At 38.7% G+C, this 27,590-nt stretch overlaps 1 pseudogene; it reads right to left on the bottom strand.

The window, feature by feature from the left end:
- LOC133253364 (dnaJ homolog subfamily A member 1-like) overlaps positions 1-21,535 on the bottom strand; it is a 73,563-nt pseudogene extending 52,028 nt beyond the window's left edge.
- Positions 21,536-27,590: the final 6,055 nt, after the last annotated feature.

The following is a 27,590-nucleotide window of genomic DNA, read 5'->3' as shown; positions in this document are numbered from 1 at the left end:
TCAGTGATGCCATCCAACCATCTCATCCTCTGTCGTCCCCTTCTCCTCCCGCCTTCAATCTTTCCCAGCATCAGGGTCTTTTCAAATGAGTCAGTTCTTCACATCTCATAGTTTATAACGATTTTTCTTTAAATGTAGATATGATACCTGTCTCTCACCAGACTGAAAGCTCTAGGTGGGTAGGGACCATGTCTGTAAAGACAGAAATTTGTGAAATTAACAGGGTGCTTGGCATGTAGTAACAATAAATACTTGATAGCTGATGGAATAGCTAATTTTTCGTGAGCACTGAGAATTCATATTGTCTGTAGACCCACTCCAGTACTCTTGCCTGGAAAATCCCATGGACAGGGGAGCCTGGTAGGCTGCAGTCCGTGGGGTTGCTGAGTCTGATACAACTGAGCGACTTCACTTTCACTTTTCATTTTCATGCACTGGAGAAGGAAATGGCAACCCACTCCAGTGTTCTTGCCTGGAGAATCCCAGGGACGGGGGAGCCTGGTGGGCTGCCATCTATGGGGTCGCACAGAGTTGGACACGACTGTAGTACCTTACTGCCTTTTAATATTTTCTCTTAATTTTAAGGTTTTTAAATCTGCAAAGGACAGCAACTATGCAGTAATCTATTATTAATTATGTTATAGCTGAAGAACAGTTTTCGTGTTTGGGTTTTCCTGTTACCTTCATTGACCAAGCATAGGAATTAGTCATTACTGCTTTCTGTTGTCTACATTGTTTATTGCAAACTATTGGTATTTAGAAGTGATCTTTTGATAAAACATTGTAAGCTTACATATTGATTTACAGCTCTGCATGTACACACACACATACACACAAAGATGGATAATAAATTCCTTTATTGCTTTTGGTCAGTTCAGTCACTCAGTCATGTCTGAATCTTTGCAACCCCATGAACTGCAGCATGCCAGGCCTCCCTGTCCATCACCAACTCCTGGAGTCCACCCAAACCCATTTCCATTGAGTCATTGATGCCAACCAACCGTCTCATCCTCTGTTGTCCCCTTCTCCTCCTGCCCTCAATCTTTCCCAGCATCAGGGTCTTTTCAAATGAGTCAGCTCTTCGTATCAGGTGGCCAAAGTATTGGAGTTTCAGCTTCAACATCAGTCCTTCCAATGAATATTCAGGACTGATCTCCTTTAGGATGGACTGGTTGGATCTCCTTGCAGTCCAAAGGACTCTTAAGAGTCTTCTCCAACACCACAGTTCAAAAGCATCAATTCTTCGGCGCTCAGCTTTCTTCACAGTCCAACTCTCACATCCATACATGACCACTGGAAAAACCATAGCCTTCACTAGATGGACCTTTGTTGGCAAAGTAATGTCTCTGCTTTTGAATATGCTATCTAGGTTGATCATAACTTCCCTTCCAAGGAGTAAACGTCTTTTAATTTCATGGCTGCAATCACCATCTGAAGTGATTTTGGAGCCCAAAAAATAAAGTCAGCCACTGTTTCCAGTGTTTCCCCATCTATTTGCCATGAAGTGATGGGACCATTTATTGCTTTGCTGCTGCTGCTGCTGCTAAGTTGCTTCAGTCGTGTCCGACTCTGTGCGACCCCATAGACTGCAGCCCACCAGGCTCCCCTGTCCCTGGGATTCTCCAAGCAAGAGCACTGGAGTGGGTTGCCATTTCCTTCTCCAGTGCATGAAAGTGAAAAGTGAAAGTGAAGTTGATCAGTTGTGTCCATCACTTTATTGCTTTAGGATGATATTAATCATGGATGGTAGAAATCTTCCTTCTCCTATTTCCTTCTTTCTCTGTCTTCCCTGTTTTCCTCCTCTCCTCTCCATCTGTTTCTGTCTCTCTGTCTCTGTCCCTCTCTCTCTCACACACACACTTCCTGATGTGAACTTATAATTGTCAGAAATCATGGACACACCGGTCCATGTTAGCTTCAAGATACATGCAATATTGGGACTTCCCTCATGGCTCAGTGGTAAAGAATCTGCCTGCAATGCAGGAAATGCAAGTTCCAGCCCTGGGTTGAGAAGATCCCTTGGAGAATGAAATGGCAATCCACTTCAGTTTTCTTGCCTGGAAAATTGTACAGACCCAGGAGCCTGGCGGGCTACAGTCCAGGAAGTCGCCAAAGAGTCAGATGCTATTTAGCAACTCAACAACAACAACACATGCAATATTGAAACATTCTCTTAGAGTTCGCCATTGTGATTTAAAATTTTGCATTATCACTTTAAAAGATTAATTTTATTTGGTTGTCCTTCCAGGATTCTGCTCTTAAAATCACTTTGGTAATTAACACATGCATTTGTTTTCCAAATCTGCTCAGCTCTGCACCTTCAGCACCAAAGTGCTCTGAGCTTACACCCCTCACTCTCTTCTTGCCACCCCAGTTAACTCAGAGGAGGAATACATCCTCAAAAAATGTAAAAAGGTTATTCCGCGATCTCTCCTTTTCTCTTTTGCAGGGAGAATTTTGTTTGACAAATTTGGCATGTGTGTCATCAGTCAATTAATAATTAACAAAATGTGGACCAGAATAAAATTAATCTTCAGGATATTGGCAAATCAGTGGCACTTCTGCTAATATGAATTCAGCGTGGATGAGAATCTTATTGGAGACTGAATATGTCTGTTCATTATGTAGATACATTGATTGTTTCCAGCCTACTCTGCTAACTGGCATAGGTGTAATTTACAAAGCCAAGTCTGGGTAATATGTTGGTCTTACCTTCCATCGATGCTAAGAAGATCACAATAATTATAGATGAGGTGATGTTGGAAATAATTCCATCCTCCTCAGCCCTTCAAATGCTCAGAAGATTCCTTAGCCCTCTTAAATTTTGCCAAATTTTAATGTTAGGACAATAATGTACAGGGCTACTTTTAAAATATGAGTTTTATTGTATTAAGTGTAGAAATACCCAAGAGACATTATGGAATGGCAAAAAAAAAAAGAAGAAAAATGAAATTACTACTATACCACTGCAGTAACACATCTAATATCATTTTGATGTGAACTCTTCTAAATTATTTTTTGCATGTATTTTAAAATAGTTGCAATCATAATTTAACATAATTATTTTTCCTTGATACTATTTCAGAAATACTTCCACAATTTAGAGTTTTCAAAGTATCAATATTATCTTGCTAATATATATGGAATTATTTGCTAAACATGTCTTATTGTTGGTCATTGACTGTTTGCAACTTCTCAACATTTTAAATAACATTGTAATGACTTGTTTTGTGCATAGATATTTTGATTTATTTTTCTTAAAAGAGCTCCACAAAGTGGTATTATCACTGCTTGACTTTTGAAAGGTTGAGATTAATAACATTATTATTCTTTTTGAATTGCCATAGACTCTCAATAGGAGAGAAATGTGTATTTACATAATAATTCTATAAGAGCTTTATTCAACTGAATAGTTTCAAATGCCCTTTCAATGGTCTTTCTTATTTTACTTTTCTTGGAATAAGGTGAATCAACTTCATTTGTGGAGATATCAACAACAGCAGCAGAAACTCCAAACTGAATACTTATGCCAATGTTCCACGCCATTTTTACATTATGCTAATTCATAATCTTTGACTGTGTGGATCACAATAAACTATGGAAAATTCTAAAAGAGATGGGAATACCAGACCACCTGACCTGCCACTTGAGAAACCTATATGCAGGTCAGGAAGCAACAGTTAGAACTGGACATTGAACAACAAACTGGTTCCAAATAGGAAAAGGAGTACGTCAAGGCTGTATATTGTCACCTTGCTTATTTAACTTGTATGCGGAATACATCATGAGAAACACTGGGCTGGAAGAAGCACAAGCTGGAATCAAGATTGCCAGGAGAAATATCAGTAACCTCAGATATTCAGATGACACCACCCTTATGGCAGAAAGTGAAGAGGAACTAAAAAGCCTCTTGACCAAAGTGAAAGAGGAGAGTGAAAAAGTTGGCTTAAAGCTCAACATTCAGAAAACGAAGATCATGGCAGGAAATATATGGGGAAACAGTGTCAGACTTTATTTTTTTGGGCTCCAAAATCACTTCAGATGGTGACCGCAGCCATGAAATTAAAAGACGCGTACTCCTTGGAAGGAAAGTTATGACCAACCTAGATAGTATATTCAAAAGCAGAGACATTACTTTGCTAACAAAGGTCCGGCTAGTCAAGGCTATGGTTTTTCCAGTGGTCATGTATGGATGTGAGAGTTGGACTGTAAAGAAAGCTGAGCGCCGAAGAATTGGTGCTTTTGAACTGTGGTATTGGAGAAGACTCTTGAGAGTCCCTTGGACTGCAAGGAAATCCAACCAGTCCATTCTAAAGGAGATCAGTCCTGGGTGTTCTTTGGAAGGACTGATGTTGAAGCTGAAACTCCAGTACTTTGGCCACCTCATGTGAAGAGCTGACTCATTTGAAAAGACCGTGATTCTGGGAAAGATTGAGGGCAGGAGGAGAAGGGGACGACAGAGGATGAGATGGCTGGATAGCATCACCGACACAATGGACGTGAGTTTGGATGAACTCCGGGAGTTGGTGATGGAGAGGGAGGCCTGGAGTGCTGCAATTCATGGGGTCGCAAAGAGTCAGACATGACTGAGCGACTGAACTGAACTAAACTGAACTAATAATCACAACAATCCCATAAAGTAGATACCTACTTTTTAGAAGAAGAAAGGAAGGTTCAAGATGGTTAGATAACTTACCTAAGGACATATCAGGTAAATGGTAGAACTGGGATTCAAGCCCTACTCTGGTGACATATATCATGGCTTTATTATATGGATTCTCTAAAATTATGGACACAGTTTTTCAGAGTGTCCCAAAGAAGAACAGAAACTTTATGCTATGTACATTTTAATTCCACTCCAAGTGTTGATTCAAGTTAATAAATGCTATTTTACCAGGTGAATAAGGACTCTGCAGAAACAATAGTCACTTAAGGAGAAACACTGGGTATAATTAAGTCATGGGCCATATATTTCTGGATATCTGAGTGGATAGATTGAAAACTTCATAACCAGAAAACCATGTCTCATTGTTCACTCCTACATTTCTTATCTTAAGCACAATATTCAGGAAGAGTGCACACTCACTGTATTTTGAATGAATAAGTACTGAACTGCACATGCTAACCAGTTCTTTCAAAGCAATTACTACCCACAGCATCTGAGCCATTTACTGAGTCTTGACCAAATGTGCCTGTAAGTTGCTCAGGATCCTTTTTTAGACATTAAATCCCTTTTTTCATATAAAACTAAAATACATTTTTTGGAAAACCGCAAAAATTTGCCAGTTAGAAAAGCAAAACAAAGCAAAAAAAGAAACAAAACATAGAGCCAGCAGGCCTAGAGCATACCATGATACTTGCATGGGGTTGGGGAGGGCGGGGGAACACACAGCTGAAAATAATTGTAAACCTATAGAATAAAAATTAATGAATATTTAAGTAGATACATAAAATGTAACAGTGCTGTGTAGTCAAATGCAATTCCACTCATTTCTTGAACTGTTATAGATTTATTTTTGGCTATATATGAGTGTGTTTTATCACATTTAAAACGACGTGGGGTGGTGCCTCCAATATTAAGAGTTCCCACAGCTGCAAAAGTTGCAACACACTGTAGCACTGCTACCTGGTTTGAGTAAAAGACAGCTCATTAGCTCTGTCCTTATTTGTTGATGGCCAGATTCCAGAAGAACAAGTGTGAGTCTTTCTTGCTGCTAGTGGTTGAGGGTCAGGAGTTGATGAGCCTCATGAAATAACATGGGCTTCCTATCTTCAGTTAAATCCCAATAGAGCCTAGTATAGTCTTTTCCTTTTTCTAATTTTATTTGGTCAAATATGTGCATGCATTTATACTTCATGAAATTGTTTTCTGCTTAAGGGATTACAATGAGGTATCAGATACCTCATGAACTTCACGGAAACTATCCTCCACATTTGGATCCTCACCCTTTCCTGTGGAAAAACTTTACCCTGGTGTGGAAACTATTAGACTTTCTCCAACCAGAAGCGTTAGGTTCTGCCTTGAGTCAATTCTGGTTTGGGGCTTGGTTCTGGATCTCTCAGCTGGGCTTTGCTACTCATCTTTGGTTGCTATGGTTGGGTTTCCACCATGATGGCTAGATCCCCAGATGCCATCTATCAGATTGATTGACCCTTGGCTGAACACCGGCCATCCGAGTCTGCTAATGATAAACTCTGTTCACCTGCAGGTGTTGTTTACTTCTCGACCTCTTTAATGCTTGACAACTGTCTGCCCAAACTTTCTTTACTGTCCCCGCAGTCTTTAGTTTGCTTCTAGGCTTTTCCCCACAAAAGCCGAGAAACTTTTCTTTTGGTTTGTCTGGCTTGGCCTCTAAGGGATAGCCTAACGTCTGTGTCCAGCCTCCTCCAGGCTGGCCAATTGTGACACTGACGAAGTCCCGGATCCTGAAGCAAAAGAGAATGATATACAGTTGAGCTACGTGAGAAGCAGAAACAGTGAGTAATAATATTAAGCAAATGCATTTGTAATTTTGTTATTTAAAAGCATGCTGAAACAGATTTTTTTTTTTCAAGACTGTCTTCACCTTAACTTTCTCATTTATTCTGTGTAGAAATTTTTGGTTTCAGGCAAATGGAGTCAGAATGAAAATGGATGCTTTTTCATTTTTTGGAGTGTGGGGGGAGGTGTGGTGTCTTAATTACTAAGGTATATAACTTATTGGAGAAGGAAATGGCAACCTACTCCACTGTTCTTGCCTGGAAAATCCCAGGGATGGTGGAGCCTGGTGGGCTGCCATCTATGGGGTCGCACAGAGTTGGACACGACTGAAGCGACCTAGCAGCAGCAGCAGCATAACTTATTGAAGAAGAATCATACAGATTTCAACATGGAAACTTTTATTTTTTTAAATATTTTCTATCTCAGGTTGAACTTTAAGAAAGTTCCTTCAGTGACTTTTTCCCCTCTTACTGCTTCTCGACCATAATGCCTCAAGCTGCCTTGCTTTCTCTCAGAGAAGTTGCTTCCTCCTTTGCTCACTATCTAGTTTCTTGTGGTTGTCATTCAGTCGCTAAGTTGTGTCCAACTCTTTTTTAATCCATGGACAGTAGCCCACCAGGCTCCATTCTCCAAGGGACTTTTCAGGGAAGAACACTGGAGTGAGTTGCCATTTCCTTCTCCAAGGATCTTCCTGATGCAGGGATCGAATCCACATCTCCTGCGTCGGCAGGTGAAAACCACTAAGGAAGACCCAGTATCTGGTTAGACAGTTACTAATGTTGGTTACGGCGGTTTGCTTTTTTTTTTTTTCTGGAGTTGGAGACTTCGGTCTTGACTCTGGCCAGTCATCCTGTAAATATGTGTGGTATATTTCAGTGGGAACAGGCTAGAGAATAGGATTGAATTTGAATGTAACACGCACATGAACAGTGCTTCTGATGGAAGGTCAGTAACATCGCCTTGGTATGAAGGAAAGATTTATTAAGTAATGAAACCACTTTCTTGGCTTTTTCCTCCTTTTTATTTATTTTTTTGTCATCCACTGATGGTGGATTTATCAGTTGGTTGATTGGGAGTAGAATATTTTTACTCTTGTTCTTATTTGGTGCTTGGCTTCATCTGAAAAGAAATAATGATTTTCCTCTTAGATTCATTTGTATATCTTATTTCCAGTGCTCTTATGAAGGAAGAAAGTACAACTATGGTTCTATACAACATATGGTGTGCTGTTTAGCTACCTGTGGGACCTTTTCTGCCATCTAATAACCCTTAGTATACTATCAAAGATAGAGCTGAAATTGTGGCTCCAACTGGCTACCTTCTTTTAAAAAAATGAAAATGGAATGAGGCCAAGTAAGATGAAACAGGAAAGTTATGCCTTTTAATCATAATTGCCTAAAACTATGGTTGCCCTTTCCTTCTGGTGTCCAAGTGGTTGCGTGGCTTTCTGTTATCCAAACATCAATTACTCAGCCTGAAGTGATTTAGATTTAAAGCAGAAGTCATACCCTTCTGTAATTATGGCTATTTGATAAATGATCTTGACATTTTTGCGTTTTCAGTATTGTGAGGAAAAAATCCAGTTTTAAAATTTGCCCTTTTAGAAATTAGAAAATTAAAAATTAATCAGATTGAATGTTGCATGTCTGCAAAAAAGAAAATTCCAGATGTCATTTCATCCATTAAAGGACAGGTGTTCCCTTTTTAAGATTTGATGTATGCAGTGAATACCAGCTTTACTATTTTAATAACACCTTGGATTGAATAGTTAAAATTTTTGTCAAATATTTCCATATAATCTTACATAGCTAATGGGGTTGAAAAATAAGGCAACCTCTGATGAATGGATATTGCCAATTAAAAAGATTTCCCCAAAGTGCTCTATGCTTCATGAAACTTTTATTGGCAAGTTACATATTAAGTAGTGAATCCTAATTTTCTAATTCTGTATTAGAATGATAATTTTTATATACGGAATGGTATATAATTTATAAAGAGTCTATTTGGTAAATGGCATTCATACTCAGATTGAGAACAAAACAATCTTTTAATAAAATACTGATCTGGGACTCATTTGAGGACTTCAGTGATCTCATTTTCCTATTTATTATTTTTGTTCCTATCCCCCACTCCAAAGACATAAGTCATTCCTCTACACTGAGAGGTGAAACATAGAGTGTTAGGAAATGGATAGACTTTGGAATTATAAGGATATGAGGTTGAATTTTATCTTTGATTCTTTTTTTTTTAATTTTATTTTTAAAACTTTACAATATTGTATTAGTTTTGCCAAACATCAAATTGAATCCACCACAGGTATACCCGTGCTCCCCATCCTGAACCCTCCTCCCTCCCCATACCCTCCCTCTGGGTCGTCCCAGTGCACCAGCCCCAAGCATCCAGTATCGTGCATCGAACCTGGACTGGCGACTCGTTTCATACATGATATTATACATGTTTCAGTGCCATTCTCCCAAATCTCCCTACCCTCTCCCTCTCCCACAGAGTCCATAAGACTGATCTATACATCAGTGTCTCTGTGGGCAATTTAACAACTCTTACAGAGTAAAATTTTTCTCACCAATATTACTATAAGAGCAATAGGTAATATTGCAATTAGCAATAGCTAGATAATATATGCTAATTCCTTTAAGACAAATTATAAACATAATCTAGTTTAATTTTCACAATACCACCACAGGACAGCTATTATTATTTACATATTACATATGAGAAAATAAAGTCCTGGGCTAAGTAATTCTTCCCATTTCATTCAGTAAGTGCCAAGAGTCAATATTCAAACTCAGACCTCTATTTCCCTTTGTGAAAAGTGGCATTATATTCTCTTGCAAGGTTGTGAGAATTTAATGAAATAATGTAGTATAATTGTGTAAATGGCACTGTGTAAATGCTCTACATTTTAAAATCATATTTAGCCTTCTTTTTTTTTCTCTACTTCTAGTCATTTTCTAATTCCTGCTTTTTATATCTTTTAGCCTTCTTTTCCCTCTTCTTTTTCTCAATATTACTGTCCTATTTCATGATATCATTTTTTTTCCTTTGCATTGTTTTCCCTGGCCCTGCTTCTTAGCATTTTATCTACTTTCCCTTAACAACATATCCTAAGAAATATTCTAAGATAGAATTTCAGTCATATGACAACCTCTATACCCTTCTCCTTGTAAGCCTTTATAGAAACCTAGACTAACTCCTCATGACTTATAAAGCAGTTTTAATTCTTGGCACAACTTTTAGGCCCTTTCCAAAGTGGACATGTACTACTTCTCTAAGCTTTGTTACACTTCACAGCTGCAAACTTAACTAATCTCACTTTCCTTGAGCAGAGTGTATATCTGTCTAATTTTTGGCCTCTCTACTATTGCACATATGATGATTTCCATCTGATAGGTCTTCCCTTCCTTCCCCTCCCTGCTCCCACTGCAGCCTGCCATTTCCACCCACAAAGCCATTTGAAAACCACCTCTTGCATGATGCCTTTCCTACCTTTAATCAGAATCTTCCCTCTGTCTTTCATCCCTATTTGATATTCTGTTAAATTACTTATAAAGTTTTCCTTTTACTAATATTAGTTGTACCCACATCTTCCTCCAGTGTTAATTTTATTAAGTTAAAAAAATTTAATCCCTTTGAAAAGAGACACCATACCTAGTTTGTCTTTCCATGTTCTAAGTAGCACCACATACAATACCTTATATCCAGTAGAACTAAGATCAACTGAATTAAACAGAAGTTCAAAAAGTTTTGGCCACAGCAATCAGTGCAGAAAAAGAAATAAAAGGAATCCAAATTGGAAAAGAAGAAGTAAAACTCTCACTATTCGCAGATGACATGATCCTCTACATAGAAAACCCTAAAGATTCCACCAGAAAATTACTAGAAATAATCAATGACTATAGTAAAGTTGCAGGATATAAAATCAACACACAGAAATCCCTTGCATTCCTATACACTAATAATGAGAAAACAGAAAGAGAAATTAAGCAAACAATTCCATTCACCATTGCAACAGAAAGAATAAAATACTTAGGAATATATCTACCTAAAGAAACTAAAGACCTATATATAGAAAACTATAAAACACTGGTGAAAGAAATCAAAGAGAACACTAATAGATGGAGAAATATACCATGTTCATGGATTGGAAGAATCAATATAGTGAAAATGAGTATACTACCCAAAGCAATATATAGATTCAACGCAATCCCTATCAAGCTACCAACAGTATTCTTCACAGAGCTAGAACAAATAATTTCACAATTTGTATGGAAATACAAAAAACCTCGAATAGCCAAAGCGATCTTGAGAAAGAAGAATGGAACTGGAGGAATCAACCTACCTGACTTCAGGCTCTACTACAAAGCCACAGTTATCAAGACAGTATGGTACTGGCACAAAGACAGAAATATTGATCAATGGAATAAAATAGAAAGCCCAGAGATAAATCCACACACATATGGACACCTTATCTTTGACAAAGGCAAGAATATACAATGGATTAAAGACAATCTCTTTAAAAAGTGGTGCTGGGAAATCTGGTCAACCACTTGTAAAAGAATGAAACTAGACCACTTTCTAACACCATACACAAAAATAAACTCAAAATGGATTAAAGGTCTAAACGTAAGACCAGAAACTATAAAACTCCTAGAGGAGAACATAGGCAAAACACTCTCCGACATACATCACAGCAGGATTCTCTATGACCCACCTCCCAGAATATTGGAAATAAAAGCAAAAATAAACAAATGGGACCTAATTAACCTTAAAAGCTTCTGCACATCAAAGGAAACTATTAGCAAGGTGAAAAGACAGCCTTCAGAATGGGAGAAAATAATAGCAAATGAAGCAACTGACAAACAACTAATCTCAAAAATATACAAGCAACTCCTACAGCTCAACTCTAGAAAAATAAACGACCCAATCAAAAAATGGGCCAAAGAACTAAATAGACATTTCTCTAAAGAAGACATACAGATGGCTAACAAACACATGAAAAGATGCTCAACATCACTCATTAACAGAGAAATGCAAATCAAAACCACTATGAGGTACCATTTCACACCAGTCAGAATGGCTGCGACCCAAAAGTCTACAAATAATAAATGCTGGAGAGGGTGTGGAGAAAAGGGAACCCTCTTACACTGTTGGTGGGAATGCAAACTAGTACAGCCACTATGAAGAACAGTGTGGAGATTCCTTAAAAAACTGGAAATAGAACTGTCTTATGATCCAGCAATCCCACTGCTGGGCATACACACTGAGGAAACCAGAAGGGAAAGAGACACGTGTACCCCAATGTTCATTGCAGCACTGTTTATAATAGCCAGGACATGGCAGCAACCTAGATGTCCATCAGCAGATGAATGGATAAGAAAGCAGTGGTACATATACACAATGGAGTATTACTCAGCCATTAAAAAGAATACATTTGAATCAGTTCTAATGAGGTGGATGAAACTGGAGCCTATTATACAGAGTGAAGTAAGCCAGAAGGAAAAACATAAATACAGTATACTAACGCATATATATGGAATTTAGAAAGATGATAATAATAACCCGGTGTACGAGACAGCAAAAGAGACACTGATGTATAGAACAGTCTTATGGACTCTGTGGGAGAGGGAGAGGGTGGGAAGATTTGGGAGAATGGCATTGAAACATGTAAAATATCATGTAAGAAACAAGTTGCCAGTCCAGGTTCAATGCACGATACTGGATGCTTGGGGCTAGTGCACTGGGACGACCCAGAGGGATGGTATGGGGAGGGAGGAGGGTTCAGGATGGGGAACACATGTATACCTGTGGCGGATTCATTTTGATATTTGGCAAAACTAATACAATTATGTAAAGTTTAAAAATAAAATAAAATTAGAAAAAAAAAAAAAAAGCAGACACCCTGGAGTCAAAGAGCAGAAGCTTAGGAAGCAGGTAAAACCAATTTAAATAATACATCTGCCAATTGAGAGCTTAATTAGGCCTCAGTTTTCATATCCATAAAGTGGGATAATAGTGTCTATCTCAGATAATTGTTGGAAAGATTGAAGTAGCATATGCCAAGAGCTAACACTTCAGTATATGCTTGCTCCTAGTGCTTTACATATATTGATTCATTTAATCCTTATAATAGCCCTGTGAAGTGAATGCTATTATCTTGTTTTTAGAATGAGCAGTCTGAGGCAAAGAGGAATTAAGTGTCTTGGCCACAGTTACACAGCTAATGAGTGGAAGAGTTGGGATTTGAATGCAGGCAGTCAGGCTCTAGAAAGCACATGTTGCCCTCTTAGTTCATTTCTCCTTTCCATGACTCGACAGAGGGATTATTACAGTCAATGATCCAGCAAGTGCTTGTGGATGTCAGTGTTCCAGGCAGGCTGTGGTCTCTGGCCCTCCGCTGTGTCAGTGTCACGGGACAGGTAGACACTAGGTAAGCAGTTTGACGAGGCCTGTGGTAGCAGTATTCACAGCTTGCTCTGAGGACAAAAATATTTACTCATCACTCAGGTTTTTATTTTCTAAGAGTGTCCTTTACAAGGGAAATTTCTCTTTTCTGTTCTTGATGCAGTAATACTTAAATGATTTAGAGAAATCCTAATATGAGGTTTATAATTCTAGGCCCTAAATAGTCTATGAGTCTCAAGGCCTCATTAATATCTTTTTTTTTTTCTGTTGCTTAGTTCTTTGACTTTTGAAAATCAGATGGGCTGCTTCATGGACTTTGGTCTATAAATCAAATGAAACCTTAAGAAAGACAGTTTTTGTACACTCACATGAAGACCCTAGTGAAGAAGTTTACCTGTGCTTGAAACAAAATGTGGGTGAGCAAATCTTACTCTTGTTCTTGTGTCCTAGGTTGAATATTCCCAAACCAGGGGTGGGGAATAGCCATATAGATGTGAGACCCTGTGCCCCAGAATTGGACGTCTTCAGTGGTTCATATTAAGGTTGTTCACCACTCTATCCTCAGTAATTATCCCCAAAGTAATAGGAAGTGAATACACACACAAAGAAATATATTCCAATAGCACTTATCCAGTCTAATTTAAAGTAAAATCTTACACACGCACACACACACAATTTCCTGGCAACTAGCCAGCTACCAAGTACCCATTTGGCAGAATAGCTGATTTCCTTTCAGAATGCGATTTGTACAAAAATAAGCCTTGAAGGAGGAGGTGAGAGATGGGAAATAGGCTGAAGAGAAAAAGATCTTATTTAGTATGGGTACATCCTTCAGTGCTTGTCATGTGTGCTTTTGCTTTTGATACTATTAGCTTTCATGTTTATTATGGCTATAGGCATGTTGATTTGCAATTTTCACACTCAGTCCATAAATGTTCACACTCAGTCACATTTCTGTCCATTAATGTTCTTTCAAGATAGAGGGGAATTCTCTTTGTTTAATAGATTTCTGAGAAATGGCAGCACACAAAGCACTTGGTGATATCCTAGGAGTAGAAGTGAGACTAGTTAGAATCCCTGAGAAGTCGGAATTATTCCAAAAGCTACCCTAGCAGGGATAGAAATCCTTCCCAAGCAAGTAGGGCCTATGTATAAAACTCTAGTCATCGTATCTAAAACATAAAATGAATATCAAGGTTAAAAAAGAGAAGAGAAAATACACCTTTTCCCCCCTCTTAGTATGATGGCTTTTTGCTCCTCTTTTCCCTAACTCCAGTTCAAGAGAGGTGTGATTGGATGAGATGAGATGAAGGCCAGCATCATATGTCTCAGTACAATGGTGGTATCCTCACTAAGATGCATATTAGAACTATTTTAGGTGCTTCCAAAAAAAAAAATAAATAAATTTCCAGGGCCCCACCCCATATGTATTGATTTTCTTGGTCAGTGGTGGAATATGTAGTTTTAAAGAACTTACCTAGGGATTTTAATGATCAGCCATTTTTAGAAAACTAATATCAAGAATTTGGTATTTTTAAAGTTTCACATCATTCTACTGTGTGGTCAGGAAAGAGAACTACTGTACACCATTGGGGAGGTCAGATGTAGGGGAAAAGTATAGATGGGTATAGAGTATGGAAATCAACTAAATAGAGATACTTGAAGACAATAAAAAGAAGATAACAGATTTGGAATCAGTGATGTCTGAAGCCCTTTTTGTCTTTAAAATTCAAAGGCTCAAAGCACTGAGATTGATAACCCTGCAGTATTTCATTTATGGCTTGTCTCCAATCTGTGATGTACCTTTGCATTCTCATAGGGCTTCCTTGGTGGCTCAGATGGTAAAGAATATGCTTGTGATGCAGGAGACCCGGGTTCAACCCCTGGATTGGGAAGATCTCCTAGAGAGGGGAATGGCAATCCACTCCAGTATTCTTGCCTGGAGAATTCCATGGACAGAGGAGCCTTGTGGGCTGCAATTCATGTGGTTGCAAAGAGTCAGATGTGACTGAGCAACTAACACTATAGATGAAAAGAAACAAACAAAACTAATACTAGTGTGGTTGTTAGAGATAAGGAGTGTGCCAGTCACTGTGGAGATGGAAAAGAAGGCTAGGTAGTGACCATATTTGTCTAAAAATGAGGGAGAGTGATACCTCTTACCCAAATATGAGAAAGATAGAACTCTCTTTTACTTAGTAACTACTATGTGACAAATATTTTGCTGCCTTTATATGAGTAAAAATCATAGTAGTAGCCAACACTTCCATGGTCTTTTTCTCTGCCAGGCATTGTTCTTAAGTAGTTTATATGTATTAACCTATTGAGTCCTTAAAAATAATCTTAAAATTTGAGACTGTTATGTTCCCCATTTACAGATGAGGAGCATCTGTAGGAGTAGCAACTGAGGCCCGGATAGACTGCAACTTACTCCAGTGTCACAGAATTAAACAGTAGCCCCTGATAGTTCAGTTGGTAAAGAATACGCCTACAATGCAGGAGACCCCGGTTCGATTCCTGGGTTGGGAATATCTGCTGGAGAAGGGATAGACTACCCACTCCAGTATTCTTGGGCTTCCCTTGTGGCTTAGCTGGTAAAGAATCTGCCTGCAATGTGGGACACCCCGGTTCGATTCCTACATTGGGAAGATACCCTGGAGAAGGGAAAGGCTACCCACTCCAGCCTTCTGGCATGGAGAATTCCATGGATGGTACAGTTCATGGGGTCACAGAGGTGGACACGACTGAGTGGCTTTCACTTTCATGTTTAGATTAAACCTCAGTTCAGTTCAGTTCAGTCGTTCAGTGGTGTCCAACTCTTTGTGACCCCATGGACTGCAGCATGCCAGGCTTCCCTGTACATCACCAACTCCCAGAGCTTACTCAAACTCATGTCCGTTGAGTTGGTGATGCCATCCAACCATCTCATCTTCTGTCATCCCCTTCTCCATCCAACCATCTCATCTTCTGTCATCCCCTTCTCCATCCAACCATCTCATCTTCTGTCATCCCCTTCTCCTCCTGCCTTCAATCTTTCCCAGCAACAGGGACTTTTCTAATGAGTCAGTTCTTCGCATCAGGTGGCCAAAGTATTGGAGTTTCAGCTTCAGCATCAGTCCTTCCAATGAATATTCAGGACTGATTTCCTTTAGGATGGACTGGTTGGATCTCCTTGCAGTCCAAGGGACTCTAAAGAGTCTTCTCCAACACCACAGTTCAAAAGCATCAATTCTTTGGTGCTCAGCTTTCAGCTTTCTTTATAGTCCAACTCTCATCTCCATACATGACTACTGGAAAAATCATAGCTTTGGCAAGACGGATGTTTGTTGGCAAAGCAATGTCTCTGTTAATATGCTGTCTAGGTTGGTTATAGCTTTTCTTCCAAGGAGAAAGTGTCTTTTAATTTCATGGCTGCAGTCACAAACAACAGTGATTTTGGAGCCCAAAAAAATAAAGTGTGTCACTGTTTCCATTGTTTCCACATATATTTGCCATGAAGTGATGGGACTGGATGCCATGATCTTAGTTTTCTGAATATTGAATTTTAAGCCAACTTTTTCACTCTCCTCTTTCACTTTAATCAAGAGGCTCTTTAATTCTTCTTCACTTTCTGCCATAAGGGTGGTATCATTTGAATATGTGAGGTTATTGATATTTCTCCCAGCAATCTTGATTCCAGCTTGTGCTTCATCCAGCCCAGCATTTTGTATGATGTACCTGCATATAAGATAAATAAGCAGGGTGACAACATACAGCCTTGACGTACTCCTTTCTCAATTTGCAACCAGTCTGTTGTTCCATGTGCAGTTCTAACTGTTGCTTTTTGAGTGCATGAAGATTTCTCATGAGGAAGGTCAGGTAGTCTGGTATTCCTATTCCTTGAAGAATTTTCCACAGTTTGTTGTGATCCACACAGTCAAATGCTTTGGTGTAGTTGATAAAGCAGAAGTAGATGTTTTTCTGAAACTCTTGCTTTTTTGATGATCCAGCGGATGTTGGCAATTTGACCTCTGGTTCCTCTGCCTTTTTAAATCCATCTTGCACATACAAAAGTTCACGATTCATGTACTGTTGAAGCCTGGCTTGGAGAATTTTGAGCATTACTTTGCTAGCGTGTGAGATGAGTGCAATCGTGCGGTAGTTTGAGCATTCTTTGACATTGCCTTTCTTTGGGATTGGAATGAAAACTGACCTTTTCCAGTCCTGTGGCCACTGCTAAGTTTTCCAAATTTGCTGGCATGCTGAGTGCAGCACTTTCACAGTATCATCTTTCAGGATTTGAAATAGTTCAACTGGAATTCTATCACCTCCACTAGCTTTGTTTGTAGTGATGCTTTCTAAGGCCCACTTGACTTCATATTCCAGGATGTCTGGCTCTAGGTGAGTGATCACACAGTCATGGTTATCTGGGTCATGAAGATCTTTCTTGTACAGTTGTTCTTCTTCTTGCCACTTCTTTTTAATATATTCTGCTTCTCTTAGGTCCATACCATTTCTGTCCTTTATTGTGCCCATCTTTGCATGCAATGTTCCCTTTGTATCTCTAATTTTCTTGAAGAGATCTCTAGTCTTTCCCATTCTATTGTTTTAATCTATTTCTTTGCACTGATCACCGAGGAAGGCTTTCTTATCGCTCCATGCTATTTGGAACTCTGTGTTCAAGTGGGTATATCTTACCTTTTCTCCTTTGCCTTTCACTTCTCTTCTTTTCTCAGCTATTTGTAAGGCCTCCTCAGACAACTGTTTTGCCTTTTTGCATTTCTCTTTCTTGGGGATGGTCTTGATCACTCTCTCCTATACAATGTCACAAACCACCATCCATAGTTCTTCAGGCACTCTATCAGACTAATTCTTTGAATCTGTTTGTCACTTCTACTGTATAATCATAAGGGATTTGATTTAGGTCATACCTGAATGGTCTAGTGGTTTTCCCCACTTTCTTCAATTTGGCATAAGGAGTTCACGATCTGAGCCACAGTCAACTCCTCGTCTTGTTTTTGCTGACTGTATAGAGCTTCTCCACCTTTGGCTGCAAAGAATGTAATATCTGATTTTGGTATTGACTATCTGGTGATGTCCATTTGTAGAGTCTTCTCTTGTGTTGTTTGAAGAGGGTGTTTGCTATGACTGGTGCCTTCTCTTGTCAAAATTCTGTTAGCCTTTGTCCTGCTTCATTTTGTACTCAGCCTAGAACTGTACTTTTCCAGAGTCCCTGCTTTCAATAGCTTTCCCTCAAAAATGGACTGAAGGAAAGGCTCTGTAATTTGTGTCTAGATGGATGAAAGAAAGATCGAATTGCTTTCTGAGGAAAATATGTTGTTCAGGACATCGATGCCCACGTTACTCGTTAGTGTGCCTCTCAACTAATCTTTTTTTTCTTAAAGCAAGGGTATGGGCAAAAAAATTACAATATTCATAGTGGATAGAATCACAAGAATCTTATTTAACCGTGATGTCAGTGCATTAAATTTATTAGTTGCCGAATTTATCATTCTTCATTTTTATCCTATATATGTTTCTCCCTTTAGACATTTGGATTTCTTGTTGGATTTACCCTTTCCAAATGCAATTTTTCTACCTATCACCTCCAGGAAAAATATAAAAAGGTCAAACAAACAAAAAATAAGCACTCTGTGACATCGAGTGACAACAATGTAACAGAGGAGTCCATTTTTATTTATTCTTTATGTCATATTATATATTTCCTTTTACCATCTCTAGTTTGCTCATCTCTCTTATGCTATTGTGAGATTGTTCTGATCATCCGAGTAAGGGATAAATCTGTTTTATATACATTACCCAAATATCAGCTGGTTAGATATCGTATGCCCTCTAATATTATAAAGAAGCAATCAAAATGAACTGACAAACAGACATCCTACCACCACAATCATGAACTGCCAACCTACCCGTTTTGGTGGAAATCCCATTCTTCACCCACCCCTGAGAATTCATGGATAATTTAAGTTTTTGCCTTGGTTTCTTATTTTCCTCTGAGTTGTAAAATCTCTTTTGTGCATTTCATTTCCTTCAATGTTTCTTTTATGTTTATCAGGACTATTTTTGCACTTTTGCCAAGATAACATTAGCAAAGGCATTCTGCACTTGAAGATTTTATTGAGGGTTTGGGGGCATCAGGAGTTTGTTATGTTGTCTCCCAGCACTGTCAACAAACTGCATTTGTATTTTAGATGTCCCTGTTTTTAAAATCCTCAGGCTTTACCCTCACCAGTATTTCCTAGTGATTAACTTTATCACAGGGTCTTCAGCCTTTTGCTTGAAGGACAGGTAGTTTGCATTCTTAGATTATGCCACAGCTACCCAAATTCTTAGTTTGTCCTCAAGTTTTTTCCATGTCCTTTGGGTGGACTCTCGGGGAAAAAAAAAACCAGGCTGTGAGGTCATAATATGACATTCTTTCTCCAATATACAACTTGATCTACTATCATTAATGCTCATAGAACTAGGATGGCTCCATTTCCAAAAGATAAGCTTATGTAAGTTCCAGTTGAGAGTGAAAACACAAAGTGTCCTGGAAAATGTTTACATCTTCCTCTAGGATATGAGAAATTATGTAGGCTTGCTATTTTGAATTATTTCTTTAGGAAATAAAAGCAGCAAGTCTCTCAGTGGCCCACATGAGAAATGAAAAGCTGTAATTGAAAGATGCTCTGTACATTTATCTTGGTTATAAAGCAAAATATTGAATCACCTCACCATCAGGGAAAGTTATGTTCATAGACTTTGACCATGGAGGATCTCTCTTTGCCCACCTTAGTTCAGAAGGCAGGGATTGTCCCTATTTGGACTTTTGTAAACAAAAGGAAGGAATCTTCCTGGCACATTACTCGGATAGCTTTATTGGTAGTATCTGATTATTCTTTAATAGTCCTTCAGTAAAAAATTAAAAAGACTTTAATGAAAAATGTCTTTTACTGGTTATCTGTGTCTTAAAATTCTAAATCTCTTATTTAGAGGAGCCAACTAATTATAGAGGACATTGGCAAGGAGAAATCTGCTCTGATATTTAGCTGAGAAACCCTGAAACTTCCCCCAAGCCTCAAACTCCCAAGTCTAGCTTATTTTTATCTGCAAAATAATTCAGATCTCCCTCATTTCTTCATTACTTCCCAGTCCTTTCTATGGGCTAATCTTTCCACCTTAAAACCACCCATCAAGGTGTTTTGTGAAACTAAAATTCTCACCATTTGATTCATTATGTGACTTTCTAGAAATAACACTTTTCCCCCTCAGTGGTACAGGGTCATGCTATGCTGCAATGCATGTTTACCTTGCAAAGGGCAGTCACATACGGCCCATGTTTTTACATTAGTTGTAAACTGCCTCTTCCTTCTTCTCATTCTCCTCTTGATTATTTACCTTTTAGCCTTTCCTATCCTATTTAAGTATTCTTATCTGTAAGATCTGAAGTCCTTATTAAGAAACACTTTCTGAACCAACCTCGGTGTCACTCCCTCTGCCACCTCTGCCCACACCCCCACATACCATTGTGAGCACAGGAAATGTAGCTTCAACACTTGGACTTTCAGGATGGAGTTGAGAAAGAAAAGCAAAGCAGCCTGCTTAGTGTTTCTTGGCCAACATAGTTCATTTTGTAAAATGCACTAAGTGAATTGATCTCATCATGCTGTTGGAACAGCATGAACAATGAGGAGTTTTAAATAAATTCATATTATAAATTTTGTTGACATGCATGGGGCTTATGGTTTTGAAAAACACTTTATTTTAATCATTATAGATGAAAGGCAAACTATTGATATAACCATTCCTGTGAACATTTCTCTTAGAATTTGGTTAATAGGAGGTATGCCTTCAAGTGAAAGGAGAAGTTTCATTATTTTATTTCTTTATTTCCCCATCAGATCAGATCAGATCAGTCGCTCAGTCGTGTCTGACTCTTTGCGACCCCATGAATTGCAGCACGCCAGGCCTCCCTGTCCATCACCAACTCCCAGAGTTCACTGAGACTCACGTCCATCGAGTCAGTGATGCCATCCAGCCATCTCATCCTCTGTCGTCCCCTTGTCCTCCTGCCCCCAATCCCTCCCAGCATCAGAGTCTTTTGCAATGAGTCAACTCTTCCCATGAGGTGGCCAAAGTACTGGAGTTTCAGCTTCAGCATCATTCCCTCCAAAGAACACCCAGGGCTGATGTCCTTCAGAATGGACTGGTTGGATCTCCTTGCAGTCCAAGGGACTCTCAAGAGTCTTCTCCAGCATCACAGTTTAAAAGCATCAATTCTTCGGTGCTCAGCCTTCTTCACAGTCCAACTCTCACATCCATACATGACCACAGGAAAAACCATAGCCTTGACTAGATGAACCTTTGTTGGCAAAGTAATGTCTCTGCTTTTGAATATGCTATCTAGGTTGGTCATAACTTTCCTTCCAAGGAGTAAGCGTCTTTTGTTATCACCTTTTATCCTCCTGGCTCTTTCATATCTTAAAAAGTATTAAACTTGCTTATATTTATCAGAATTATAGCTGCAATGCATTTTTCTCCACACTGCCCTGTTGCTTACACACAGTGCATGCACGCACAAAAGCCATAGTCGAAGTCGGTCAGCTTCTCGTTGAGCTGTTGGCACTGGCCTGGTTGAAGTTTTCTTTCCATTTAGAGGTTAATATTATTTTTCCCCTACTCTTTTTTTTTTTTTAACCAGCTGGCTTTAAGTGGAAAAAGAAATACAAACAACTGTGTAAGTAGAAAGTAGTGGGGAAGATTCCATACGGACAATACACCAGTCTTAACCCTAAATCTGTCTTAAAAAATAGTAAAGATTTTACTGAATCTCCAAAATAAGAAGACAGTAGAGGAAGAGGGAGGTTTAACACAACACAAGGATTTATAAAACCCTTCAAAAACTTGCAGAAAGGAAAGAAAATTGTTGTCAGTGAGAAGAAATAATAATTCTATGAAGTGGGGATAAATAACTTTAACAAGAACTCATTACACATATAGGATATACATGTGTGTGTGTGTGTGTGTATACACACACAAACATATACACGTTGTTGTTCAGTTGCTCAATCGTGTCTGACTCTCTATGACGTCATGGACTGCAGCACTCCAGGCTTCCCTGTCCTTAACTATCTCCCAGAATTTACTCATACTCATGTCCATTGAGTCTATGATGCCATCCAACTGATATATATATACACACACATACGCACACATATAGATATATATATATTTATATCAGAGCATTTCATTTGCCACTTCTGTAAAGTACTCTGGAAAACAGCTTTCCAAGGTACCACTTGATGAATTACAGTTTCCATCCTTTAAATAATCACTTAATAGCATAAACAAAGTAATGAATGATCATAATGGTGGTTTTAGTGATGAGAATGAGTATTGGAACTCATTTAATACATTTTTTAATACAAACTGATGCTAGTTAAAAGTCCAGATTAAACAACAAAAAAATTTAGGGTTAACAAAAATCTCTTCAAAGGAATCTATTGTCTTGTTGCAAATAAAAGCAGGTTTAAGATTCTCTCTGTTCAAAAGTCAATTATTGCCAATTTCATGGGCTCCTCAAACATGGGAGTTTCATTTAGCAGATCCAACTTCATTTTACCTGCCAAAAGCCCATAAAATGGCCCCTTTCCATCTGATAAATGTTCCACAATGAAATTAGAACTGTTGGAAAATAATGGAAATCTATGGACATATGTATACTGTGACTGAAATGTGAATTTGTTAGTAATATCTGGTGTAAATTACTTATTTAAAAATCAACGTTAAATCTTCTAGACCAGTAAAGCTTGATTTTCTATATTATAGCTGGTGTAATCTCCTACCTCCTAGTAGAGGTAACTCAAATCCTTCTACAGAAATAAGAGCCCCCACCCTGACAAACAGTGATTCTTAAATGTCTTTGGTGAATGTCATGACCCTCTGAAAGATCAGATGAAAACTACAGACACTCACCCCAGGAAAACAAGATACTATGCAAAAATTAGAAGCAGTTTGAAAATTAAAAAAAAAAAAAAAAAGGTCCTATTCCAAATAGTTTCTGAAAGAGGAGTTCCTCACTCCTTTAACGCTTTTTAGTATTTCTCAAAAGGAAGCTCTTTTCTTAAGTCTAATGTATAAATTTAAATAATTTCCCATAGGTTTATTTACCCAGCTCTGTTTATATTACTGACTTATCCCCCTTTGAAGATTTAAGTGAGTTTCTCATATAATTTTCTTTACTCTGTGAATGGGTCACAAAGGAGTTAGCGCAACTAGTAAAAAATGGCTTGCCTTGGTCCAAGGTACCAAGAAAAGAAAAAGCATAACTAAATTGTGTGTTCCATGTGTACCCCTAGCTGTAATTCAGAGAAGGTGACTTGGCTTATCCATAGGTATGTAGGTAAGACCCCAAAGAGACTATATGGATTGTTAATTGATAAGATGCAACATGTATGGATATGCCAGCTCCCTGCTTTCTACTTCCTTTTGAAAACAATAGCAGCAATAACAAAACTCTTAACCTCTGAATCATGACAGTTTTTATTATTTTATCAGATGTTCTTAGTAGAAGTAAAATGATTTCCAAGGGCAGAAAGAACTTTCTGAGGCTTTCAGAGGAGGAAAATATTCTGACAGGGGAGATGGGGACAACGGGATGATCCTTAGGCAAAATCAAATTGTTCTGAAATGATTGGTAGCTCTTCCTAGAACAGGAAATAGGGTTGTTCAGAAGATGCTTCTGGAGACTTCAAGCTGGTTTGCATTTACTTTCTCAATTCATTCCTAAGATCAGTGAATCATTTCTTAAATGGTTCTGTAGTATGTTATTTTCTAACCATGTGGAGGGCACCATCAACCAAATGGTTTCTTTTCCTCTTTGAGCCATTATGTTTACATGGTGATGGCAGGGAGAAGTCCTTTCAGACTCAGAGAAACCACAAGATTATCTGCATTGGCAGCTGCTCATAAGATCGTGTTTAGCAGTAGACCACCAACACCATTTTCTTGATTCACAGCATAAAGGGAATTCCAGTTCACTTGGAAGCGTGTTCAAAATATCCTTGTCCATCTATTTTACCCCCAAGCCAACTCATTTTTTAGACCTGCCCTTGGTTAGCTTTGACTGACAGAAAGGCTTGGGAAACCATTGAAATCTTATTTTAGAAGGGATTGAAACCTTACCTTTTTGAGTTTTTCAATCTCTGTTTGGAGACCAAAGAATCTATTTCAAAAGACTTGTAGAAACCTGTATTTGGAACTGGGGCTTCTGTGGCAGATTTAAAACCCTTGGGTTATTTGAGATTTCCAAGTTAAGACCTGATGGAGCAAGGGATGTAGGGACGCAGCTATAATATGGACAATGCACCTATAAATTTTTCTTGGAAATAAGAATAGCTTCTTGATCTGTCATACTTAATACAAAATGAGAGTAATACAAATGAAGACTTAAATTGATGAGGCACATGTGTAAATTGATAAAGGAAGTTTGGTGCATCATAACATTGAAATTTATCTAAATTCAATATTGTTAAACATTCTTAAAGATCAAATGAATTATACATGAAATATATGGATTATTTGTCCCTGGCAAACAATGGTGACATTTCTGTCTGTCACTTAGTATGACAAGGTTAGCATGTTTTATTCAAAACTTTTAAACAGTAAAATGATTTGTATGCATTACTCTTTCTTTGGACTGTCAGGGAAAGCAGAGAGCAACACAGTTATTCTATGACATTGAGTCAGCATGTGCATAAAAATGACAGAAAAGGATTGCCTCTGACATCTATAAAGCTCATACTTTTGCTTTCTAATCATCTGGTAGAAAAACAATAAAACCATAAAGACAGAAGTATTTCCCTTTCACCCCCACCCCCACCCCACAAAGGAACATTCCATTGTGTATTGAAATATAAATGTGATATTTGTGATATAATAAACATAGAATATTCATGAATGGGAATAGATTCCTGGAGATATAATGATTTGGGTTTTAAAGAAATTTAATGACAGAATATTTATTTTTTTCAATAAAGCAGTTTCAGGTTACATTGTTCCTTTCAGTGTTAAAATGCTGTGCAGTGATGGGATGGGACAGTAATTTAAGAATCTTTGGACTTCGTGTTCCCTGTGTATGTGGGATGAGCATATGGAAAGAAAGGAATAGCAGAATAGAAAGATGCTGCTTGACACCTGGAGAGACAGGTGTCTCTCCTGTCTCTGTAGAGACAGGACTTTAGTGACTTGTCTGTAGTTTCTGTCACAGCAGTCTGACACTGGAGGGTGTCAAGGTTAAGTCCTGATAGAATAAGTCATAGAAGAGAGGCGACTGCTGAGGCAGCTCTAACATTGCCCCATCAACCCTGGCCCCCCAAACTAGGACACCAGAGGAACATGTACTTCACTGTTGCTGTACTCCTCTTCCTCCTCCTCTCTTTGAGTTTCTAAAGCAGAAATGAGTTTTGGGGAGATTATGCTAAGTTGGGGTTTCCCTGGTGGCTCGTTTGTAAAGAATCTACCTGCAATGCAGGAGACTGCCTGAAGCACAGGAGACCTGAGTTTGATCCCTGGATCTGGAAGATTTCCTGGAGAAGGAAATGACAACCCATTCCAATATTCTTGCCTGGAGCATCCCATGGACAGAGGAACCTGGTGGGCTACAGTCCATGGGTTGCAAGAGTTGGATATAACTTAGCAACTAAACCTCAACCACCATGTTAGGTTGGAATAAGGTAGGACCTAGGGATCTGGTACAGTATAAATACCCTGGGAGAGAGAACACTTGAGGCTTTTATTCAGTCCTTTCCATTCACAGGTCACTTAGTGACCTCGATGATGCTGTAGCCATCCCACAAAGAACGTTGCACTGACACTTTCTGAGAAAGGACTATGAACCAGTGACTCTCTTGGGAATAAAATGATGCCTGAGATAAGCTCTTGTCTTTCAAGTGTTTACAATAAAGGAAAAAGGACACATTAGCAAATAAGCACAGTGGTGATATGGATGCTGTTGTGGCTAATCGCACAGTGTGAGTGGAGAGGGAAGTAGATGGCTACTATCAGAGGAAGGGGCCAGAATACCATACTTGACTGCTCCCTGCTCCTCCACTCCATACCCTGGGATGTTAACCACAGAGGAGAATATTTTCTTTCATTGCATTAGGCAATATGTTTACCACATCTTTGAAAACCAAATTCATGGTTTTCATGCTTGCATTTTATGTTTCTTCCATACCTGCCCAGGGCCTGGAGAAAAGCTAGCACTTTAGAATATGTATTAAGCTTTTTTGATTATTATGATAGGTAATGGTTGCAATTGATTAAAAACTGTCTAAAGCAAAAGACTGAGGTAAGCATTGGGGGAGATTATTTAAGAGAAATAACTTTCTTCCAAAATTTTTCTTTTGACCAACCTAGACAGCATATTAGAAAGCAGAGACATTACTTTGCCAACAAAGGTCCATCTAGTCAAAGCTATGGTCTTTTCAGTAGTTATGTATGGATGTGAGAGTTGGACCATAAAGAAAGCTGAGTGCCGAAGAATTGATGCTTTTGAACTGTGGTGCTGGAGAAGACTCTTGTGAGTCCCTTGGACTGCAAGGAGATCTAACCAGTCCATCCTAAAGGAAGTCAGTCCTGAATATTCATTGGAAGGACTGATGCTGAAGCTGAAACTCTGATACCTTGGCCACCTGATGTGAAGAATTGACTCATTTGAAAAGACCCTGATGCTGGGAAAGATTGAAGACGGGAAGAGAAGGGGATGAAAGAGGAAGAGATGCTTGGATGGCATCACTGACTCAATGGACCTGAGTTTGAGCAAGCTCCGGGAGTTGGTGATAGACAGAGAAGCCTGGTATGCTATAGTCTATGGGGTCACAAAGAGTCGGACATGACTGATCAACTGAACTTGACTGAACTGATTTTAGAGACTGTTTAATTCATTTGAAAAGACTCTGATGCTGGGAAAGATTGAAGGCAGGAGGAGAAGGGGATGACAGAGGATGAGATGGTTGGATGGCATTACCGACACAATGGACATGAGTTTGAGTGGACTCCAGGAGTTGGTGATGGACAGGGAGGCCTGGCGTGCTGCGGTTCATGGGGTCGCAAAGAGTTGGACACAACTGAGCGACTGAACTGAACTAATGAAAGAAAAAAGAAATTTTACTATATACTCCATTTTTCTGGATATACACTTAACTCCTGTTGAGCCTGAAACTCATCAATGTTAACACATCAGCTACAAGGTAGATACTACTTGAAAAGATGATTATCACTATTTCACTTTAATTATACACAGAAATTATACCCAACCTATTTTAATCCTTTATCTCAATCTACCTGCCCCCTGCCAACTTCCAATAAACTTCACATCAATCTAGATTGTTAGAAAGAATGAAAGAACTGTATTGTTTTCAGAAAGATTTTTCCTGAATCGGTAAGCAAATTTACAGAGATAGCTGAGAAGAAAATTATAATAACCTATTGCCAAAAAGAGACTTGCAGGTGCCACCAGACTTTCAGGATGCTATGCAGCCTGGCAGGGCTGTCATTTTAAGAAATGTTGTTTCCCTAGAGGAAAGTGTTTTCAGAAATACTCTGACCTTTTCTATTTTTTTTTTTTTTAAAGCATGGAAGTGAGGTCATCTAAGAAGAGCAATATTCCAAGTAAATGTGGTGAGCCTTTAGATTGAAATATTCA

The sequence above is a fragment of the Bos javanicus genome, chromosome 8 (assembly GCF_032452875.1).
Source record: "Bos javanicus breed banteng chromosome 8, ARS-OSU_banteng_1.0, whole genome shotgun sequence".
Taxonomy (NCBI): Eukaryota; Metazoa; Chordata; class Mammalia; order Artiodactyla; family Bovidae; genus Bos; species Bos javanicus.
Note: the sequence above shows the minus strand (reverse complement) of the source record. Positions and strands in the feature narration are given on the sequence as shown.